The following is a 12,025-nucleotide window of genomic DNA, read 5'->3' on the forward strand; positions in this document are numbered from 1 at the left end:
GGTACTGTCTTGTTTCTCAGTCAAGAGAGAACAGATATATAGTGGCATATTATTTGTGTTTTAATAAAGGAAGCTTGCCTGAAGATCAGAGTGCAAAGTTAGCCACACTAGTCAGTCATACAGGCCAGGCAGTGGTTGCACACTATACAGACATCCCAGAGTCTGAGAGCTTGCGATTCTGCCCTGCATTTACCAATAAGGGAGGTTTTTGGGGGAACTTCCCAATAGTTCTCAAATTGGCCTAAATATTCTTCTTCCGCAGTCCCTGAGCGCTTAAGCATTGAAAATTATACTCTAATGAAATCGGCTCTTTGTCAACTCTGGCTACTGAAACTCAAGTATTTAATTAAGGTGAAGTTAAATCCAATAATGTGTTCTTTGGTTTCACTTGGCCGCATTTCTAGTATCAGCAGACATATGTGTGTGGAATCTACAGATGCACAGATTGTAGATTATGTCCACAGTCAGAGAGAGTTCTGTTACATAACACAGCTTTGTCTGTCTGGGACAATGACAGTGCCAGGCAGGAAGTACACAAACCAAGCAGCCCGTTCTTAGATGATTGCTCCCATCCTCCTCTTCTTCCACATCACCCTTCCAACACCCTCGAGCAGCTAAAGCCTATTGTCTCAGCCTGCACAGCTGAGATGCTGATCTCACATAGGGAGCGTGGCTGGCTGCGAGGAATGCTTACCAAAAGGCATGAGAAGCTGGTGGGGGAAGGTCAGAGGAAGGGATAATGGTACCGCTGGTGATGGGCTACTCCTGCGGAGCAGGTCCTCCTAACCTCTCGTGGCCTGAAGTCTCCCTCCAGCATCCTCCAATCACTTGGATGCAGGAAGCCCTTAGCAAGGGAGAAATACAAACAGCTGAGTCTCGACCTCAGCATCACAGAGCAGCATTGGACGGTAGGATGGTGATATAAGCCAATCATTTAACAACCAGCTGGCTGTGGAGAGGCCTTCACACCCACCCACCTCCTCACCCTTCACCCTCTTCCCACAGCACCCAGCTGCCACCTAAAGTCATTACATGCATGTTTTTGATGAATGTATCCGTTTTCCCTCCGGAACTGTAAAACCCCCTGGAACCAGAGACTTTGACCGTCTTATATCCCCAGCGTCTAGGACAGTGCCTGCCTCATGGTAACTTCACAATAAAAATGCATTCTGGCAGTGCGAGGAAGATGCTCCGTCGGCAAAGTGCTTGCTGCACAGACATAAGGAGTTCCCATCCACAGCATCTTTGTAGGAATCTGGGTATGGCAGCAATGCCTTGCAATTCCAGCACCGGGGAGGTGGATACAAGAAGATCCTGGGACTCATTGGGATCCAGGTTCCTTTTGTCTTGTGACTTTTATGCTCTAGGGCCACTAGGACTAGAGAGAATAACGTCTAAGGACCAGAAAGTGCTGCCTGTCGCCTCCTTCCTATTCATCTGGACCTAACCCAATCATTCATAAATCACTCACCATGAGGCTGTGTCAAGAGGAAAAGGTGTGGATCTGACAACACATGTTCCTATGTATACACCTCTCTCTCTCTCTCTCTCTCTCTCTCTCTCTCTCTCTCTCACACACACACACACACACACACACACACACACACACACCACCGGCTTTCCAATGAAGCATTTGCCATCCCATTTTATAGACAGGTTAACTGAGGCTTTGAAAGACTGAGCAGCTCGCCTGAAACAGATGACAGACAGGGGAGCTGCAGTCCCAGGCTAATGTGAAAAACAGTTCTCTCATTTTTCCACTCCACTATGCTCATTTCCGTCACCCTTCTTACTGTCTCCTTAAGTGAGACATGGAGAGTCGAAGCGCTCATCTTTGTGGTAGTGAAGATGAATTAGTTAGTCTTCAAACCCAAGGAACCCACAGCCTAAACGAGCAGCTTCCATGTACTTCCAACACCACAGGCACATGTGCTGTGTGCTCCATGTTTAACAGCCTGCCTTAAGTCTGTGGTTTATTGATCCATGCCGTGTACCTAGGGACTCTGACCAACTCCTTATATGCATCATCTCTTTTAATTCCCTGACAAAATGCAGGGTATTTTTTTTTCTAGTCAAAGTTCTTCATGTTGATAATAGACACCTATTCTGAGTAGACCAGAGGCTCTTTGTAGCTAACATAATTGAAATCAAAGTCTTGGTAGTTCATACCTGTAGGTAGGACATACCTGTGTGAACATAGCATCTTTGAGGCTTGAGGAAGAGCTAAAGGAAGCCTGGTATCACAGACATCAGGACACAGCTGACTTGATAAGGATGCAATGGCTGGTAGCATCATTTTGGGTCCCTTGTCCTTTCAGGCTCCGTGAAACTCATCCCTGCCTTCCTGGGCTGTTCGGCACCTATTGGAACCTGCTTAGGTTTTGTGCCTGTGCAGCCGCCGTCAGAGTCCATAAAGAAAGAATTTTCCCATGTAGCAGTAAAATATGAGCAGGCTTACCATTATCATACCCGGTTTGGTTCCTATAGTAAGTGAATAATGCAAATACCTTTGTGTGATGTTAATAGTATCAACTTCATGAGATTTAGATTCACCATGGTAACAAATCTCCAGGTATGTCTGTGAGGAATTTTCTAGATTGTGTTCCTTAAAGTGGGAAGACCCACCCTTAATGTGGTTAGCACCATTCTGTAGCCTGAATAAAAAGGAGATTGCAAGCTGAATTCAAGTCAGTCCCCACCCCTAACTGTAGTTGCTATGTGCCCTGCCACCTCTTTTTCTTGCCACCATCCCTTCCCTGCCATGGTGGACTGTGTCCCCTAAAACTGTGAGCCAGAATAAACCCTTCCTTCCTTATTTTGGCTTGGCACTGTGTAGAGGGACTATACACTTAAGAAAGCCGGATAACTTCTCTTTTTTGAATATGGCTTAAGCCTGTCTGTAAAGGTGAAGTAGAATAAGACAGAAAAGATCAATTTTTAGATACTGGTTTATTAGTTTATTTGATGATTTACTTATAGCACAGATTGTTCTATTCATTACCAAACATGGCTTCACCTGCTACCTGAAACAGAAAGACCAGGAGAAATGGCTAAAACAATGGGCTGTTGCCCTTAGCAACCTGACCACAAAAGCTTACACCTGTCAATTATAATATATGCCTTTAAAAACCAGAGGCTGGTTGCTGTGTACATGTCTATAAAATCTCAATTGCTTGTTCACCCCACCTTGTTTTTTTTTTTAATATAAAATGAGAACGCAAACCTGACTAAGGATCAAGGCCTTTCAGCAACCGTCCTGGCTTTGGTCCACCAACAACATTTCTCTCTTCTGCTCTCATTGGGGCTGGAGAGATTCCCACAACAAGGGGTCTGTATGTGGGAATGTAATCCCTACTGTGATGATTGAGAGCATGGACACTCAATCAGAGTATGATGTTTAGGGGTGAGGGGCTTTGGCAGGTAACTATGATTAACGTCGCTATGGTGCAGGCTTTGTGAGTGAATTCAAGAGACAGGAAGAGAGCAATGGGGATATTTTGGTTGTTTGACTTTGCACTTGAAGAAATGTGAACTGAGAGAAGCCTCCTTTGTAGCTCACCCAGTCTGTGGTGTGTGTGGTGTTACTAGAAACAGAAAATAGATTAAAGTAGCAAATTGTGCCCTGCGACCATCCTCCATGCAGTCTGGCACCTGTGGGGATAAGGGCACACGTAGTGAGTGGCACACAAGACCTCACCTTAGCCCTCCACACAGCACCTCCTTCTAGTTGATTTGTCATTTGAAAATATTTCATTACCCATACTTATACATTTAAAAAAGTCATTCACCATCCAATAAAGCATTGGGCTTGAGCTTTAATATTGGCTTGTATCTGAGCCCCATGGCACAGATTTATAACCCATCTACTCAGGGAAAGCTAAGGCTGGAGGCACATGTATGAGTTGGCTTTCTGCTGTGAAAATACTAACCAAAAACAACTTGGAAAGAGAAGGGCATTTTTATGACAATGAGACATGTCTGCTCCTGGCAGCACCGATCTACTCCAGAGAAGATGATGGGCATCAGAGAAACTCCATATGGACTTTACTTTCTTTGTGGAAAAAGTTAGCCATTGGGCAAGAAACTACCCTTATCTTGCCTGCTGACAGTATGCTGTCCAAATTGGATATTTTCTTATTTTGAAGTTCAGTCTTAGTTAGGGTTTTTATTGCTGTGAAGAGACACCATGACCATGGCAACTCTTATAATTGGGGTGGTGGCTTACAGTTTCAGAGTTAAGTCCATTATCATCAAGGTGTGGAGTGTGGAGGCATGCAGACAGACATGGTACTGGAGGGGTAGCTGAGACTCCTATATCTTGCAGGCAACAGGAAGCTGAGTGAGACCCTGGGTGGTATCCTGAGCATAGGAAACCTTAGGCTGCATTTGTTTAAATCTGTGAAACTGCAAATTTCTTTTTGCCTATCTAAAATATTTGATTGGGCTGGAGAGATGGCTCAGTGGTTAAGAGCATTGCCTGCTCTTCTAAAGGTCCTGAGTTCAATTCCCGGCAACCACATGGTGGCTCACAACCATCTGTAATGAAGTCTGGTGCCCTCTTCTGGCCTGCAGACATACACACAGACAGAATATTGTATACATAATAAATAAATATTAAAAAAAGAAAATAAAACTAAAATATTTGATTGTCTAATAAGGAGCTGAACAGTCAATAATGAGGCAGAAGAAAGAATAAAAATAAGAATAAGAATAAGAACAAGAACAAGAAGAAGAAGAAGAAGAAGAAGAAGAAGAAGAAGAACAAGGAGAACAAGGAGAAGAACAAGGAGAACAAGGAGAACAAGGAGAGGAGGATGTAGGGACCAGTCACCCAGCCACGGAGTAAGAGTGTAAGTAACATACACAGAAGAAAAGGAAAAATTCCAGAGGCAAAAGGTAGTTAGGATAATTTAAGTTAAGAAAAGTTAGTAAGAAACAAGCCACGCTAAAGTCAGGTGTTTATAGGAAAGAAAAAGATACAGCATGTGATTTATTTGGTATCTATGTGGCAGAACCCCCCACCCCCACCCAAAAGCCAAAAGAGTAAAGAGTAAAATACAACCAAAAACATTTTGGCATTCCAACAGGGGGCTAGACTAAATAAATAAATAAATACACAAATGCATAAATAAATAACAACCACAATTAATTACATTCAGACTCCCACAAGTTCCCTCTCTAAAGATAACTCTAGTTTCTATTTAGCTGGCAAAAAAATTAACCAGCACAAAATCAAATTCAAAGTTAGTCTGGGCTCCAGAATGAGTTCTAGGTCAGCATAGACAATTTGAGACCCTGTCTTAAAATAGAAAACTACAAAAGAGGGCCAGGTACACAGGTCAGCTGTCCAACACCAGCCTAGCATACATGAGGCCTTGGTTCCAGTCCTCACTACTGAAGAGAAAAATAAAAGAATAAGAAAACTGTTTGCACAATTGTGTTGTAGCCTGTTACGTGAATCATGTGAAGCTCTAAAATCTTTCTCCGGTGTAGATTCGTTTCCTGGCCACCCAGACATGCAATAATCACGCAGAAACTATATTAATTACAACACTGTTTGGCCAATATGCATATAATATAAGCATATTTAGCAAACTCTTACATATTAAGTTAACCCATTTCTATTCATTTGTGAACCTACCCGTAAGGTTCTGGCTGGTAGCTGGCATCTGTCTCCTTTGGCAGCTACATGGGTGTCTCTCTGACTCCACCTACTTTCTCTCTATATCTCTGTTCAGATTTCCTACCTGGCTTTATTCTACTATGCCATTGGCTGAAACAGCTTCTTTATTAACCAATGGTAATAAAACATATTCATAGCACAGAGAGGGGAATCCCATATCGCTCCAGGAACCATTCGGAAAGATCTCATTAATCTCGAGTTTCTCAATGAAAAATTTAGGTCTTTTTTCCTTTACTTCATATGTACACATACCAACATAATCCATATGTACATAAAATGTAGAACCCAGCAGTATATAGTTATGTGTATATTTGTATATATGACAGAAGCACAGACAGTCTCATAGGAGAGTTAAGAGCATTCCATTCCCCTTGCACAGCCACCCAGGTACCAGGGCCAGACACTCTACTTAGTAATGGAATGCGGTCACACATAGTTCAAGCACTCGGTTGGTGTCTAGGCTGCATGCTGCTTTCATGTTCCTGTGGAAACACGGTGGCCAAGAGGCAAAGCTGTCTGCACATGACACCCCACACGTGTGTTTATGTGTGTGTAGAGAAGCCATGCAGGGAGTTCTGGTTTCTATTTTCAATTTGCCAACTCAGTGAGTCACCGCTGAGAATGTCTTTGTTCAGTCAGACGCCCTCACCGCCCCAGGGTGACGGCTCCTCTGCTGTGCCCAGGAGCTCTGGGAAGAACCGCTGTGGAAAAGGGACTGAAGGATCAGGGCTCTTAACTTGTCACTCAAAAAACGGTAGAACTATTGGCGTACAATTGTTGAGCCACCTCTGGACAACCGGCAACTGGCTTCCAAAGGCTTTATGCCACTCTGGGAACGGGTTCTTGTCACATTTATCACTGAAGAAAAGAAGGCAAAAGCTGCATGAAATGAAAGAAAACTCCATCAAGGCAAAGCCTAAAAGAGTGGGGATCAGTAGTCTCCCAACCCGTATGAAGAACCGTAACATACCAAACTGAGGGACCTTTGGTAATCCCTTCCTTTCTATGGAAAGCGCCATTTGTTTTCATGTCTTTCTTAAATATGAACGAAGAGGAGACAGGGGAGCCGTCTTTTGTCCCGTATTAATAGCCTGTCTTGAGTCAGGCATAGTAGCAGTGCTGTATTGTTGAATAGCAGCGTGAACGAGCATGCACCCATTGAGAACTAACTAAACATGTAGCGAATCAATCCGGAGCTCCCCCCACCCCCGCCCCGACCAAGGTGCCTCCTCACCAATCAGGTTTCTTCCAGTTCTTTTGGATGTGTTTCATAACATCTTACACTGTCCCCCTCCCCCCACCCCCGTACGCCTCTGCGGCACAAACTGCAACACCTTGCAGTTGCTGCTCTGTAACGTGTTATTTGGAAGCAGACTGTTATCTGGTGAGTCCCATTTCTCAAAGCTTCCCTTTCATCGCCAAGGCTTTACGTCTTATTTGAGAAGCTCTTGGGTCCCATTGGGTATTCCATTTGGTTAGTAAGGGCCTATGTGTTTACTCACAAAAGCATTTAGAATATAATTGCCCAGTAGGCCAGAGGCAAGCAGGAGAGGAATATCCTGGTTAGGGAAACTGAGGCAGACACCTCTTCCATCTCCTGCGGGCTTTCCTTGGCCTGGCCCACTTCAGACCCTGCTGGCCACAGCACTCTCTTCATTCCACCTCTCCTTCCTTTGAGTAGGTATTGTCCAGGAAAGTGGAGAGGGAGATGGTGGAGAAAATCTCTGAAGCTGTTGGTGCTTTTAGTATTTGCCAGGGTCAGGATCCAGCTGTGTCTGAATGGGAGTGGAGCTACATCTGGTGTGAAAAATGACCTTGCACTGATTCAGTTCAGCGGAATCCAGACAAAACTGGTTTTGAAGATTTTAGAAAACCGATCAAGCATTCATGCATCGCCGAACTCGCTGACAACTTATGTCTACGTAAATTTTAAAGCCAAAGGAAAAATACAGAAAAACGAACCAATACGGGGAAGGAATTTAATTTTTGAATAGACTTTATTTTTTTAGCACAGTTTTAGGTTCACAACAATTTGAACAGAAGGTACGTGGTTGCTGTTTGAACATTCCGTGCCTTGTTTTCTAGTGTCCGTATTAGTCAGCTTGCTTTTCTCCCCTCAGCTCCAGATCACAAGCCCCCTCGATTATTGGCTTGTTTTCCCGTCCCTTCTCTAGTACCTTAAGATGGATAAAGCACAAAAAAGAGAGCTGAATCCATTTAGCTTCTTTTCTTATCACGAAATAATATCTTATATAGGTCTGTAAAAGCAAGGACATAAGGCCAAAATTTTTTGTATAGTTAATTTTTTTCTTACAAATTGCTTAAATGACCTATTGTCATTTAAACCTGAGATAAACAGAGTGTTTGGGTTTTTGTTTGGTTGATATTTTTCCTCCAGTGTTGAAAGAAATATATATTTATTCGACTGACTACTGGATAAAATAACAGGTTTGCATTACGGAGCAGGTTAAGGAGGGGTGTGGTCATTTAAACAGTATACTCTGAGACAGAAAGATGGCAAGTTCAAGGTCTTCCTGGACCACAGAGCACAGCCCAGTGAGGAAAACCTATCCAGATCCTATATCAAAAGTAAAATAAACTAAATAAGTGAAGGTCCGGGGATAGAGGTCAGTGGTAGAGCACTGGCCCAGCATGCATGCAGGACCCTAGGCTCAATCCACAGCACTGGAAAGAAGAACCAAAACCAGCTTCGTTCTTCATGCTGAGACCAGGACTAGGTATGTAATTTGTGGGGTTCAGTGCAAAACGAAAATGCAGGAACCCCTTGTTCAGGAAGTGCCAGGAATGTCAAGACAGCAGCAGTCGGACATTAAACCATGGTGGTAGTGACGGGGGTTAGTCATCAAGAATAGAGAGCCTTGTGCAAATGCACACATAGCAGCCTCAAGAACCTGAGAAAAACGAGAAGCTTGGAAGGTTGATCAGCCCAGGAGGAGAACCTCACAACGGCTCCAGAGGAAAACAGGGGGCTAATCTTCACTCTTTGGATTTCCTATCCCTTCTTCTGCTCCCACCCCCACCAGCTCTGAGTGTATTACAGCTGAATTGAAGTTCCATGCAATTAACCCAAGATGCAATTCCATCAGCAAATCGGTTGAGAGAGTTGCAGGTCTCGATTACAATGATGATTTTTTTATTTTGTTTTTTTTTCCCTCAAGAATTCTTTGTAACTTAGAACTCAGATTTCAGGGGTTCACGATTTAGCTAGTAGTTTGTTCATGACTTCTGGCCTCTAGCAGCATTAGGAAAAAAACTCACAAAAAGGACCCCACACTACCACCGCAAAGGGGGCAGGGACTAAAGCTTTTCAGAGGTGTAAAAAAGGAAGTATGTGCAGTCATGCAAAAAATTCTGATCTGCTCTTAGATGATGCTTTCGTCTGTTTTTGCCAAGGATGGCAGACAAAATGTGTAATTTCTAGAACAAAATGTTCTTTGAGGGCAAACAAAGTTATTACCATGAGGAAGCTAATGGTTTGAAGCAGGTAATTTACAAATATTAGGTTCAAAGCTGGGTGTAATGGCGCATGCTTATAAACAGAGCACTCAGAGCACTCCAGAGGCTGAGGCAGAAGAATCAGAAGTGTGTGGCCAGCCCAGGATACACTGAGAGGCCCTGTCTCAAATAGATAAAAACATATACAAAATTAGATGCAATAATAAGATCTCTTCAAGTAATGTTTTAATTATTTTACTAGCTAAAGTGGTTTCCTTTTCAGATATTTGCCCCAAGAAAGTCATGAACATAACCTCAGCAGTGAGGACTGTATGGTTTTGAACTGTCAGGCAAGGATGTGATACAAAGCTTCTGGGGGGAGGCAGGTGTGCATGTGTATGTGTGTATGTGTGTGTCTGTGTGTGTGTAAGACAACTGCCTTCTATTTAACAGCACACCCCAGACAAGCAGCAGTCGTTCAGAAACTCTCCAATGGACTTGTGAATAACAAGCTATTTAAACTAAAGCAACAAAAGATTTGTCTCCTGTATCCTTTCTCTTCCTGGCTTGGCTCCTGATGTGAGCCTCTGCCCTATGCCATGCACTTCAAGGTTCTCCCTGCAACAGGCTGAAACCTGACTCCTCTGTGTTGACGAAAATTGCTCCCGTGTGTCTGTGAGAGTTACATATCTGAACTTTAAAAGAGTGTCAAAGCCAGTTGGTCACCCAGGTAGACTGAACTGTGCTGACTCATGCCCACCTGGCCCCAGGTAATGACATAGCACTTAGCAGGTTAATACAACGCGTGCAAAGCACACGCTGTTTCACGTGTCCTTGTCACATGCTTACCAGGAATTTAGAGATATTTTGGTTAATCTTTTTGCTGTGGCGTTTTTTATGGCAGTTGTGTGGTTGTGGTGATTTGGCAAGCCTTGAGACGAGAGGCTGCCATCTGCTTATTCCAACAAGTGATATAAATATGAACGGCGGGTTCATAGGGAAAACCTGGGTACCAACAGCATTTTCTCTTCAGTCTCTTGATCTGTGTTAGGTTGTATATGATTATTTTTTTATTTATGTGTATGGCTGTGTGTGAGTGTGTATGTGTGTGTGCAGGTGCTTGAGGAATCTAGAAGGGATCATTGCTCCCCTTAGAGCTAGTTACAAGTATTTATGGGCCAGCCAGTGTGGAGAGTCAAACTACCCGTGGTCCTCACGATAGAGCAGCGAGGGCTCTTACCAGCCATGACTCCAGCTTTAGGTTGTCTATTTTAGAGAGTGACAGATACAAATTTATACAGATTACGAGGTAGGTTTGTTCAGAACGACTTGCCAACCAGTTTCAGGAGCTAACACCGAGTTTCCCCTATGTAGACTGAGGTAGGTTCCTCCATTCTCACAGTGATTCAGTGAAACTGAACAATTGCTGTCCAGCTGAACAGGATCTCCCAGAGAGATAAATGCCATGGACCAGGCTTTGATGTGGGATTCCCCTCTGTATGCTGTGAATACCATTGGTTAATAAAGAAGCTGTCTGGGGCCTGTGATAGGGTACAGCAGAGCTAGGGGGAGAAAACTAAACTGAATGCTGGGAGAAAGGAGGTGGAGTCAGAAGAAGCCACGTAGCCCCCACCGGAGACAGACTCCTGATGGAACTTTACCCGGTACGCCACAGCTGCTTGGCAATACACAGATTAATAGAGATGGGTTAGTTCAGGATATGAGTTAGCCAGAAATACGCTTAAGCTATTGGCCAAACAGTATTGCAAATAATATGGTTTCTATGTGATTATTTCAGGAGTGTGGGCGACCAGAACGAACAAGCAGCCTCCTGCTACAGGGTTTGAACTTAAGACCAGCCCGATAAGCTGTGCTGAAGTACAGCTGTGTCTTGCTTTAAAATATTGCCTGCTTTTGTTTTTCTTCTTTCTAGTCCTAAACAGAAATATTTTGACCTATATAAAAATTATTTATTGACATGAATACCGATTTATTTATTTGGTTTTTCGGTACAGGATTTCTCTGTGTAGCTTTGATGCCTGTCCTGGAACTCTTTAGGCCAGGCTGGCTTTGAACTCACAAAGATCGGCCTGTCTCTGCCTCCTGAGTGCTGGGATTAAAGGCGTGCGCCACCATCGCCTGGCTCGATTTATTTATTTTTATGAAAACCACAAGTTATACCGATCTGCAGCTGGTAGAATACTGGTACTCTTTGTTTTGAGGGGAAGACGGTTTCTTTACATCCCGAAGCAAACTCACCAGAAGTTATGCTTAGCAAGCCTGACCACACAGAGCCCCTCCCAGCACTTATTTACAGTAACCCAGGTCGAAACTTGTGGCCAAGATAAGCGCTGCTAAAAAAAAAAAAAAAAAAAAAAAAAAAAAAAAAAAAAAAAAAAAAAACCTCTCACGTAGAAGTAAAACACCTTATCTTTGCACACACTTGCGACGCCTTGAGAGAACTTGGGTAGGTGTGGCTTTCTGAAGCCAATCATTTGATTCTAGGGGCAAATCAGGACCCGTGTTTACGAGAAAAATGTAGGCACCCAGCGGATGACCCGATTGGTCGCTGAAGTGCGTGGGACAGTCAGTTTGGGATGCTGTTGGCTCACTTGACTCTAGGCGTGTGGACAGGGTGAAGGTGAGCACCCAGTCTTCACAGCATAACAGCGAGCAGGCACTAAAAATTTGTCCGCTCCGTTGGGGTTAACAGCATCATCCCCGCAGGTGAACTAAAGACACGGCCTTTGGGGGCGCCACCCGAGCCCAAGCCCGGCCCTTAGACCGCCAGGCCCCGCCTCCCGACGCTTTAGGCCCCGCCCCATCCCAGGCGATCCCAGCCATTGGCTGCCCCAGTTCCGTGTACCCTCCTCTCCCCGCCCCCGG

Source organism: Microtus pennsylvanicus, chromosome 20 (assembly GCF_037038515.1).
Source record: "Microtus pennsylvanicus isolate mMicPen1 chromosome 20, mMicPen1.hap1, whole genome shotgun sequence".
NCBI lineage: Eukaryota > Metazoa > Chordata > Mammalia > Rodentia > Cricetidae > Microtus > Microtus pennsylvanicus.